The sequence below is a fragment of the Mandrillus leucophaeus genome, unplaced genomic scaffold (genome assembly GCF_000951045.1).
Source record: "Mandrillus leucophaeus isolate KB7577 unplaced genomic scaffold, Mleu.le_1.0 Scaffold769, whole genome shotgun sequence".
Lineage (NCBI taxonomy): Eukaryota > Metazoa > Chordata > Mammalia > Primates > Cercopithecidae > Mandrillus > Mandrillus leucophaeus.
The window spans coordinates 2,113,956-2,125,768 of NW_012108352.1; positions in this window are offsets into that span (position 1 = coordinate 2,113,956).

An 11,813-nucleotide genomic window follows, 5' to 3' on the forward strand; every position below is an offset into this window, starting at 1 on the left:
CTAAAGCATTCAAAGGCTAAACATATTGTTCAAGATCAAAAACCCAATTAATGATTAGAGTCATTATTAGAAGTCAGAAATTCTGCTTTGAGAGTCTCCATTGTTTACCTTTATGCTGCAATGTTGGAAATTAAAATACTGAGGAACGATAGTAAACAGAAACAGAAAAGTATCAGCAACAAGACTCACCACTCTAGGAGCAGTTTACACAATGCAAAAAACCTCTAAGGGTTGCATTGTGTTAACACATGGGAATAATAATAACATGGAAATGATAATAGAGGTAACAATAACAGTGGTTTCTTGAGCAACAACTATGCATCAGATGTTTTCACAGTGCTTTTTATCTGATTAATCCTCATAATTCCCAACTTAGGTTAATATCCTGCTTTTGAACCTATGATTGTCTGACTTCCAAAGACAATATGACTTCTAATAGATAATACTGACCAGTGAAACAATTGCTTTACATTAGGATGGCTATGGATTTCCAAAACAAAAGTTATTTCATACTGTTAATGAAGACAGGATATCCATCAATGCAGTTTACATATTGTTTTTCTAAAATACTGAAAACCTAATTTAATCTAATTTAATTGAACAGATATTTGCTTGTTGAATTAAGCAACATATACAGACGGTCCCTGATTTAATGATGGTTCAAGTTGAGATTTTTTGACTTTATAGTAGTGTAAAAACAATACACATTTAGTAGAAATTGTACTTCAAATTTTGATTTTTTTTTTTTTTTTTTTCTGGGCTAGCAATACGTGGTATGAAGCTCTGAAACTCCTAGGCAGCCATGCAATCTCAAGGGTAAACAACCAATGCTCTACAGTAAACTGTGTTGCTAGGTTATTTTGCCAAACTGCAGTCTAATATAAGTGTTCTGGGCATGTTTAAAGCAGACTGGGCTAAACTATGATGTTCAGCAGGTTAAGTGTATTAAATGCATTTGTAACTCAGGATATTTTCAACTTACAATGGATTTATAGAGACATAACCCAATAATACACTGAGGATCATCTGTAGTTAAGGCACCAAAGTAGATAGTTTAGGAGAAACAAAAATGAGTAAGCAATTACTGTTTCCACAGGTCTTATAGTATATTGAAGGAGCTAATTGCACAAAAAAATAATGCTGCATGCAAGAAGAGCATACATATTTTTGAAAGTACAAAATGTCATGAAGGCACATCTAGATTTAGGATGACAGAATAAAGAGATTTCTGCATATTTATCTTCTGAGAATCACTCCAAAATAAGAGAAAGAAAAAAGGAAAATGAAAACACAAACCCCATAACTGATGAAACCAGGATGTTGCTGAAACAACATTTTTATTATATGAAGGTGGAAAGCAGACTGAGGGATTGCAACAGACTCAGCAGTGATAATAAAATCCACACACTTGTTTTCTCTGTAGAAAACAGTTCCAGAGGTGAGAAGAGAAATTGGGTAGGCTATGGATTACAAGCTTTCATTTGTATTTTTTCCATTGTCTTGCAAATTCTAGGAATAAACCTGAGCTCAAGCATATGGAATATTGTATTTTAGACATATTAAAATGTGTGGAATGACTTAATATTAAGTAAAAAGAAAACTAATTAAATGAAATGCCATTATATACCGTTTGAGTCAGCAGTAAATATTTCTTAGTTGTGTGTGTGTGTATATATATATGTGTATATATATATGACTTTTGTATTGAACTTCAATCCACACATTTTGTGACTTTCTTGTGTAGCCAAGGAGTAAGAAGAGAAACAAACAGAAATTGAAGATTAGCCAAAATGTGGTCTAAAATTGTATGGCTTCAATGAGTCATGTGCAAACTTTTGCTGTTGTGCATAATTTTAAAATTATTATCCTTATTTTTTACAGTTTGGATGCAGTATATAAACTGAATATAATTATTTTTATTAATATTCTCTTGTTATATTCTTTAATGTATTTTGAATATTTTCTTATATGATTAAATGTTATTGTTACATATTAAAGTATAATTTACATACAAAGATACACAAATCTTACATGTTTTGAAAACTGGCAATTGTATACACCATGTAACCATCTATCACAAGAAGTTACAGAATAGTTGCATTGCCCCGGAAAGTTCACTCGTGTCCCTTTTCGCACCTACCACCTCATCTCCAACTGGGTCACTATTTTTTTATCTTTATGACCATAGGTCAGCTATGCTTGTTCTTGTATTTCACATTAATGGAATCAGACAGTGGAAACTCTTGAGGCTGGCATCTTTTACTCAGCATCAGGTTTCTAACTGTCAATATATAGCATGTTTCTCTAGGTTGTTCCTTTCAATTGATGAGTGGTATACTTTTATATGAATATGCCCCAGTCTGTTTATCCACATCTTTTTTGGACTTATGCACATAATTCATTTTTATATATTATTTGATTTCTCTTTAAGAGCAGAGAGCATTAGCATTATTGTGCATCCCAGCACCTAACCCTTCACGTTTACTTCCATATTAATGACTACTGCATTTTCTTTTTCTTTTTCTAGTGTATAAAAATATGACTAAATAGGAAGTTTTTGAATTTGTTGTTAAAATTATCAAAATAAAATCTGTGCTATACATTTAGTTAAATCAACAAATAAAATCCAATCTCTGCTAGAAATATCTATAAACCAAACATTACATTATAATCTCCTGTATTAAAATGCATTTTGTTTTGTTTGGAAACTTGACTTTAAAATATATACCAAAATAAACTAGTGTTTTTTTTAATTAAACAATTTTAAAATTATTATCCAATAAAATTTATTTTATTTTTCTTTTAGTGCACATTTCTATAAATTTTAAGACATATATAGATCTATGGAACTGCCACCACCATCAGAATATGGACACTTCCATCCTTCAAAAAACAAAACTACCTTATGCTCTTACTTTATGATCACACTGTATCCTCAACTCTAACCAATGGACACCACTGATCTGTTTTTCAGCACTCTAATTTTGTCATTTCAAATCTGTCATACAAATGGAGTCATGCAACATGTAACCTTTGAAGACTGGTTTCTTTTACTCAGCCCCTTTGATATTCATCCAAATTGTTCTGTGTATCAGGGGTTAACTCCTTTTTATTGCTGTGTAGTATTCCATTGCGTGAATATAATCCAGCTTATCCATTAAGCTTATCCATTATAGGACATTTCAGTTGTTTCAGATTTTGGCTACTATGAACAATGTTTCTATAAAATGTGCTAGGAAATTGGAATGGTTATTGAAATTTTCTGATTTTCAAGTTCTTCTATAAAACAGAAAAAATGTGAGTAATACCCTTATAAGGCTGTTGAGACAATTATTAGAATGTATGTAAAACATAGTATGTATTCAAAAAATTGTAATAATTACTAGTGTAAGAAAAATAAAATGACAATGCAAAATTGCAGTGCAAATAAGGTTTTCCTCATCTACTTTTGGAACTGATTAAAAAAATGACAGTTGTAGAACATTCCATTTACTTCTACTTTATATCATTTTATTAATGTTTCTATCAAAGAATATCAGTTTCCTTATGCTGCAGCATTAATTCATTAATTGCCCTTTCATAAGATGAACCATCTAAAAATTTGAAAAGTATGTTTTTCACACTTTTAATAATATGTTACACAAGGCACAACAGTAGTGAGAAATGTGGGATTGAATGGATTAATTCAAGATAAATTATGAAGAATTAAAATGACTTTGCAAGTTTTTGCATATAAGAAATGACAGTTACAAAGGAATAAGACTAAGCTTTGGGCTTGAGTCTTGAAGTCAGAAATGAAGGAGGAGGGATATTCAATTTTAGATATGAAATTATCAGTGGTAAAATAAGTGTAAAGTAATATTTTTAAACCATATATTATGAACTATAAAATAATATTAAAATACTTTGGGGAAAAGTAAAGAATAAATGTACATATTAGTATTTAACCACATAAGAAAAAATGTTCTAATGAGAGGTCAAGGGTCTCTAGATTTAGGAAATAAAAATATATGATATCCAATAAAATTACAGATTCAGATAAATATTTTATTTACTATATAAAATACTTTTACTGATATTTTATGGGATGTACTTATACTACAAACTATTTATTTTTTATTAAAATCAAATTTAACAAAATCTTGTATTTAATCTAGAAACCTCTGATGCTTAAAAAATTTGTTGAACTCTGAGTGTCTGCAAACATTTAAGCAATATTGTTAACAAGTCTAAGATAAAGTAAGAATCAGAAAATAAAGAGAGCAGAAGAAGGAGAAAGAAAACCAATAAATTTGGAAAAATAGAAAAGGAAAAAAGAGAGACTGAGATAAATAAAGTGATATATTCATTGTAAAGATGCTAGAACATCATTAACCCGGGAAAGGTCTGTATGGGTTCCATTCAACAAACGTTAAGTAGCCATAAGATGGCTAGTATTTGGCTAATTCTCAGCTAGACTTCATAGAGCTGAGGTCCTTGTAGAGAATTGCTTATGATTCAGAAAATTTATACAACAAACTAAATAAATAAATATATACTGTAATTGTCTCAGTTTACCCATGCAGTAAATGTTTTGAGAGGTCGATGCAGAAGATGAAGAAAATTAGCAGCTGAGATGTACCTAAACTCATACAAATTTTTTTCTATTTCTGTAAAGAATGTCATTGGTATTTTGATAGAGATTGCATTGAATCTGTATATTGCTTTTGGTAGTATAGACATTTTAATAATATTGATTCTATCAATCTATGAACATGGAATATTTTTCCAATTTCTGATGCCTTTTTCAACTTCTTTCATCTGTATTTTATATTATAGATTTTATTAGAGGGATCTTTCACTTCTTTAATTAAGTTAATTCCTATGTATTTAATTTCATGTGTGGCTATTATAAATGGAACTACTTTTTATTTCTTTTTCACTTTTCACTGTTGGCATATAGAAATGCTACTGAATTTTGTACGTTGATTTTATATTTTACAAATTTACTGAATATAACAGTCCTAATAGTTTTCTTCTGTAGTCTTTAGATTTTTCCAAATATACAATCATCATCTGCAAACAAGAATAATTTGACTTCTTCCTTTCTAATTTGGAAGACTCATATCTTTCTTTTTCTGATGGTTCTAGCTAGGACTTCCAGCACTGTGTTGAGCAATAATTGTGAAACTGTTTATCCTTGTTGTGGTCCAGATCTTAGAGGAAAGGGTTTCATTTTCCCCCATTTTGTATAATACTACCTATGGATCCAACATAAGTGGCTTTTAATATGTTGAGGTATGTTCCATCTGTAATCAGTTTTCTTAGAATTTTTATGATGAAAAGATGTTGAATTTTATTAAATGCTTTTTCAGCATCAATTGAAAGAATCATATGGCTTTTGTCCTTCATTCTGTTGACATAATGTATCACATTGATTGATTTGCCTATGTTGAACCACCCTTGTATCTCAGGAATAAATCTCACTTGGTCATGATGAATGATCTTTCTGAATTCTTCATAAATTTTAATTGTTAGTATTTTTTGAAGATTTTGCATCAATATTTATCAGAGATATTGGCCTGTAGTTTTCTTTTGTGAATGTGTCTTTGTCTGGTTTTGGTATCAGGGTAATACTGACCCCTTATAATGAGTTTAGAAGTATTCCCTCCTTCCATATATTCCAAAATAGTTTGAGTAGGATTGATGTAAGTACTTATTTATATGTTTGGTAGAATACAGCAGTGACACCATAAGGTCCCAGGCTTTTCTTTACTGAAAGAGTTTTTATTATGGCTTTGATCTCGTTACTTGTTATTAGTCTGTTCTGGTTTTGGATTTTTCCTGTTTCAGTCTTGGTAGGTTGCATGTGTCTAGGAATTCGTTCATTTCTTTTAGATTTTCCAATTTATTGGCATATAGTTGCTCATAGTACCCACTAATAATCCTTTGAATTTCTGCAGTATCAGTTATAATTTCCCCTTTTTCATTTCTTATTTTATTTGGATTCTCCCTTTTTTTTCTTAGTTAGTATGGCTAGAGGCTTGTCTTTTTGTTTAACTTTTCAGTAAACCACCTTCTTGTTTCATTATCTCTTGTATTGTTTTCTTCATTCCAATTTCCTTTATTTCTGTTCTGATCTTTATTTTTTATTTTCTTCTACTAATTTTGGGTTTGGTTTGCTGTTGCTTTTCTAGTTCTTTAAGATGCGTAATTAGATTGTGTATTTGAAGTCTTTCCTCTTTTTTGATGTAAGCACTTATGGCTAAGAAGTTTTCTCTTATTACTACTTTCACTGTATCCCATAGGTCTTTGTATGTTGTGTCTCCATTATATTGGTTTCAAGACATTTATTGCTCATTAATGTACTTTTCTTTCTGATTGAAGCACTCCCTTTAACATTTCTAGTAGTACACGTCTGGTGTTGGTGAAATCTCTCAGCCTTTGTTGGTCTGTGAAAGTATTTCTCCTCCATGTTTGAAGGATATTTTTCCTGGGTATATTATTCTAGAGTAAGAGTTTTTTTATTTTTTTATTTTTAGCACTTTAAATTTGTCATGCCACACTCTTCTTGCCTGTAAGTTTTTCAGTGAAAAGTCTGATGCCAGAGTTATTAAAGTTTCATTGTATGTTATTTGCTTCCTTTCTCTTGCTGTTTTTAGAATCCTTTTATTTTATCTTTAATCTTTCGAAGTTAGATTATTAAATACCTTTACATAGTCTTCTTTTGGTTAAATTTTCTTGGTGTTTTATAAGTTTCTTGTACTTAGCTTTTGATGTCTTCTCTTGCTGTGGGACGTTCTATGCTATTATTCACTTGAATAAACATTCTACCCATCTCTTTCTCTACCTCCTCTTTAAACCCAATAACTCTTAAATTTGTCCATTTTAGACTATTTTCCAGATTCTGAATAACATGCTTCATAGTTTTTTATTATTTTCTCTTTTGTCTCCTCAGGTCATGTACTCTCAAATGGCCTATCTTCAAGCTCACTAATTCTTTCTTCTGCTTGATCAATTCTGCTATTAAAAAGTTCTGCTGCATTCTTCAGTATGCCAATTGCATTTTTCAGTTTCAGAATTTATGTTTCATTTTAATTATTTTTATTTTTGTTAAATGGATGTTATAGAATTCTGAATTTCTTCTCTGTGATATTTTGAATTTACTTCAGTTTCCTCAACACAGCTATTTTGAATTCTCTGTCTGAAAAGTCACATATCTCCTTTTCTACAGGATTGGTTCCTGGTGCCTTATTTAGTTAACCAGTTGAGGTCATGCTTTCCTGGATGCTGTTGATGCTAGCAGATGCTTTTTGGTGTCTGGTTTTTGAAGAGTTAGGTTTTTATTTGTTCTTTACTCTCTGGGCTTGTTTGTACTCCTCCTGGGGAAGGCTTTCCAGATATTTGGTAGGACTTGTGTGCTGTGATCCAAGCTTTATCAGCTTTAGAGGGCACCCGAAGCCCAGCAACATTGTGGTTTTTGCAGATTTGTAGTGGTACTACCTTGATGGTCTTGGGGAAGATCTGGGAGAATTCTCTGGTTTACAAGATAGAGACTTTTGTTTCCTTCCCTTACTTTCTCTCAAACAGAGTCTCTATCTTTGTTCTGATCCACATAAAACCGGTGGAAGAGTGACACAAGTGCCCCTGTGGCCACAACTGCTATGACTACTCTGAGTTAAACCTGAAGCCAGTACAGCAGTGCGTCTCTCCCAAGGTCTGCAGTAACTACTCCCTAGCTACTGTCTATATGCTCTCAAGTCCCAGGGTCCCTACAATCAGCCAGTGGCAAAGCTAGCTAGGCCTGTGTCATTCTTTTCAGTGTATTGAGTTTCCCCTGGCTCTGTGTGGGTCCACAGGTGACATCGGGGAGTCAGGGACTGGAGCCAAAAACATTAGAAGTCTGCCAGTGTTCTATTGTACTGCAGCTGCACTGACACTCAAAAGACAAAACATAGTTCTTCTCACTCTTCCATCCCCCTTTCAGAAGCAGAGGAGTCTCACTCCATAGCCACTGCCACCCTAAACCATGAGGGGTATTGCCAGACTACCGCCAATGTTCTCTTAAGGCCTAAGGTATCTTAAGTCGATTAGTAGTGAATGCTGCCTAGTCTGGGAGTCACCATTCAGGGCAGTGGCCAGCCCTCTGGCCCAGGGCATGTGCAGAAAAGACATCTAAAAGTCAAATTCTGGAATTGGGACCCCAAGAACGTAATTAGTGCTCTACTCCCCTGTGGCCGCACTAGCACTTAAGGTGCAAGAAAGTGTCATCTTTACTTTTCTCTCAGCCTTTTTCAAGCAGGAGGAATTTTGCCCTCTAGCCACCACATTCGGTAATGTGCTGAGTCTAACATGATGCCAGCAAATCTCAGAGGCTCACCCAAGGCCGAAGATATAATATCGCTGCTGGTTATTTAGAGCCCAAGGGCTCTTCAGTTAACAGGCGATGAACGCTGCCAGGACTGGGTCCTTTCTTTAAAGGCAGCAGGTTTCCTTCTGGTCCAGGGTGTGTCTAAAAATGTCTGGGAGCAAGGGCGCAGAATGGGGGCCTCTTGATTCTGACCAATGCCCTATTCTGCTGTGGCTGAGCTGGTATCCTAGATCCAAAAAAAAAAAAAAAAAAAAAGTCTTTCCCATTTTACCCTTTCCTTTATTCAAGCTGAAAGAAGGGATCTTTTTTGGAGCTGCAAGCTGTGTAGCCTGGGGTTAGGGGAGGGACTAATACCAGCACTCCCTCAGCTGCCCCAGCTGGTGTCTCAGTATGTCACATATTCCTCCAATTCCACTGTCTCTGGACCTAGGTCAGCACAAGGACTCTCCATAGTTGCAGTCCTTAAGGCTTCGACTGCCTTTCAAGGTCACTTGGAGACACAGAACACTGTAGCCCTTGGTGGCAGGGTTGGCCAAGTTTTGACTGCTGGCATCTGCAATTTCCCTTTAGCTAGGTTTGGTTGAAATGCTTCCTCAGTGGGCGGCTGTCAGCTGACTTTGGTCTGGTTTTGCTTTCTGCTCTAACAGAAAATCACTAAGTTCAATGCCTCACAATTGTTGTGCTCTCCCTTCTCCAGCACCCAGAGAAGTTCTGAGCACCACACCACTGCTCCATGGGGTTGGGGGAGGAGTCGTGTCGGTTATTCAGGACTGTATTTTCTATCTCTTTCTTGCCTCTTTCAGTAATAGGAAGTTAAACACAGGTACCATGAGGACTCACATGATATTTGGTTCTTTTGAAGGTGTTTTTCCTATGTAGATAGTTGTTACATCGGTGTCCTTGTGGGGGACTACAGATGGAGCCTTCAACTTTGCCATCTTGCTCCACCTACCCTTCAGAGTGCAATGTTTAAATGTGTGTATTTGAAGATTGCCAGGTGTCAAATCCCAGCCTCTCTGCTTGCTAGCTGCATTAGCTTGGGCTTCTCATTCTCTGGATTCTTATTTTAACCTATAAAATGGAGATAATTGCAATCTACTCCATAGATCCATAGTCAGGACTAAGCGAAATAATGCATGTGAAGTGTTCAGTACTGTCAGTTTCAATTCTTGTTAACTATTATAAATATTAATGTTATTATTATTAGACACTTTTTAGACATATGCCACGCTAGGTGTTTTACATTCCTTATCTTGTTTTAACACTGACAAGGACCTTGCCAGGGCAATATGATAATTCATTTTGACAATTAGTCCCTTTGTTTGCAAGCAAAAAGAAATGGACTTTGAATAACTCAAGCAATAGAAAAATCTATCTATCTATCTATCTATCTATCTATCTATCTATCTATCTATCTATCTATCTAATCTATGTATTTAACTATCTATCTATCTTCCTATGTGAATGATGTATAGTCCTCAGACTCAAAAGAAGAGCTGAATTACTAGACACAAAAGGGGCAATTCTACTGATCTACATAGCAGGTATATTATGCTACTTCTGCTGGGAAGAATTAAATCTAACTATTTTTATTATTCCTTTTTCACTCTGCTCAAGAGAGGCTCTAATTGTTTAAGCTTGGATCTTTTTGTTGGTTTGTTTCTGATATAAGAGTCTCACTCTGTCACCCAGGCTGGAGTGCAGTGGTTCTATCATGGCTCATTGCAGCCTTGACCTACTGGGCTCAGGTGATCATCCTGCCTCAGCCTCCAGTGTAGCTGAGACCACAGGCATGTGACACCACGCCCAACTAATTTTCTTCTTGTAGAGATGGGGATCTCACTTTGTTGCCAAGGCTGCTCTTGAACTCCTAGATTCGGCCTCATAAATTGTTGATATTATAGGCTTCAGCCACCATGCCCCGCCAAGCTTGGAATGTTTTTATCACAAAGTAACTAAAGAAAGAATGGAAAATCTGATACACTATCCCATAAAGACTGATCATGATGAGGAAAAAGTAATCCTATAAAAAGAAATAAAGGTACTATTACTTGAAGGAGACAAAAAATGATGGATAGCCAAAATCAGAAATACTCTCAGTATAACACCTCTTTATTCTGGAATTCAAAAGAGTCCTTTTATGATTTCAATTTTGAAGGAGTGGGAAAAGGAATGGAGGAAGGTGACCCAACAATTGTGTGGAAGTCCAGGCTAGTCAGTGTTTCTGGTGATATGTAAAAAGCATTGTGAGAGACTTCTCTTGGGAATTCATTTTCTGAAATTCCTTATGAATTCCTGTAACATTTTCTCTGGAAGATAAAGAACTATCATCACTAGCAAAGACTTTATAAATTCGCCATTATGTTGCATACATAGAGATACTGGTGCTATAGTCTCCTCACAACATCTTAGTCTGTGCAGTCAGTAATCTTGATAAGATTTATTTCATATGAAAATTATAGATGAAGTTTCTTGTCCATTGAAGCATTAATTTCTCTACTGATCTAAAACAGAATATAATTGTTCCTGTAACTAATCATGAACCTATCACAGTTATCAATTTACTGTAAATCTGAAATACCTTCCAAAATCACTAGTGATAGCAATAGTAATAGAAATTGTCCAATGACACAAACACCTTATAATATGTTTTTAAAACTGTTGAAGGTATTAATTTATAAATATTAGACTGTTGCAGATAGAATGATGTATATGGAAACTTGGGAATTAAAATTATTTTACAGAAATTATTTTCGTTATTTCTCTTTTCTCTAGCAAGCAAAATTTTTCTTACTGAACAACTGTTTTCAAGTTTAGTCATTTGCTTGAAATACCACACAGTCATTTTGACAGTAAAAAAAAATGAGAAATTGCTTTTTAAATACCTATCTCCTTTTTTTCTTTTTTGGTGTAACAACTGAAGGATGTTTTCTTCCTAAGCTATATTCTTTGATTGTTGAAACATTTTGAAGTATCGATTTTGATTCCTGGGTTTGCTTATTGCTTGACATTTCATTGCAGTGTTTTAGAATGTGTTGAGTGTCAATTACAAGAGTCAAACTCAAATATTTGAAAAGATTTATTCTGAGCCAAATATGAGTGACCATGGCCCATGACACAGTCCTCAGGAGGTCCTGAGAACATGTACCCAAGCTGGCTGAGGTGCAGCTTGGTTTTATACATTCTAGGGAGGCATGAGCCATCAATCAAATACATTTGAGAAATACACTGCTTTGGTCCAGAAAGGTGGGACAATTCAAAGCAGGGGGCTTCCAGGCTATAGGTAAATTTAAAATTTTTTTTGTTGACAATTGGTTGAGTTTGTTTAAATACCTGGGATTAATAGAAAGGAAATGTTAATGTTAAGATAAAAGATTGTGTAGACCAAGGTTCTTTTGAAGTCTCAGAATGGCTGCTTCTTAGAAACAATAGATGACGAATATGTCTTTTTTTTTTTTTTTTT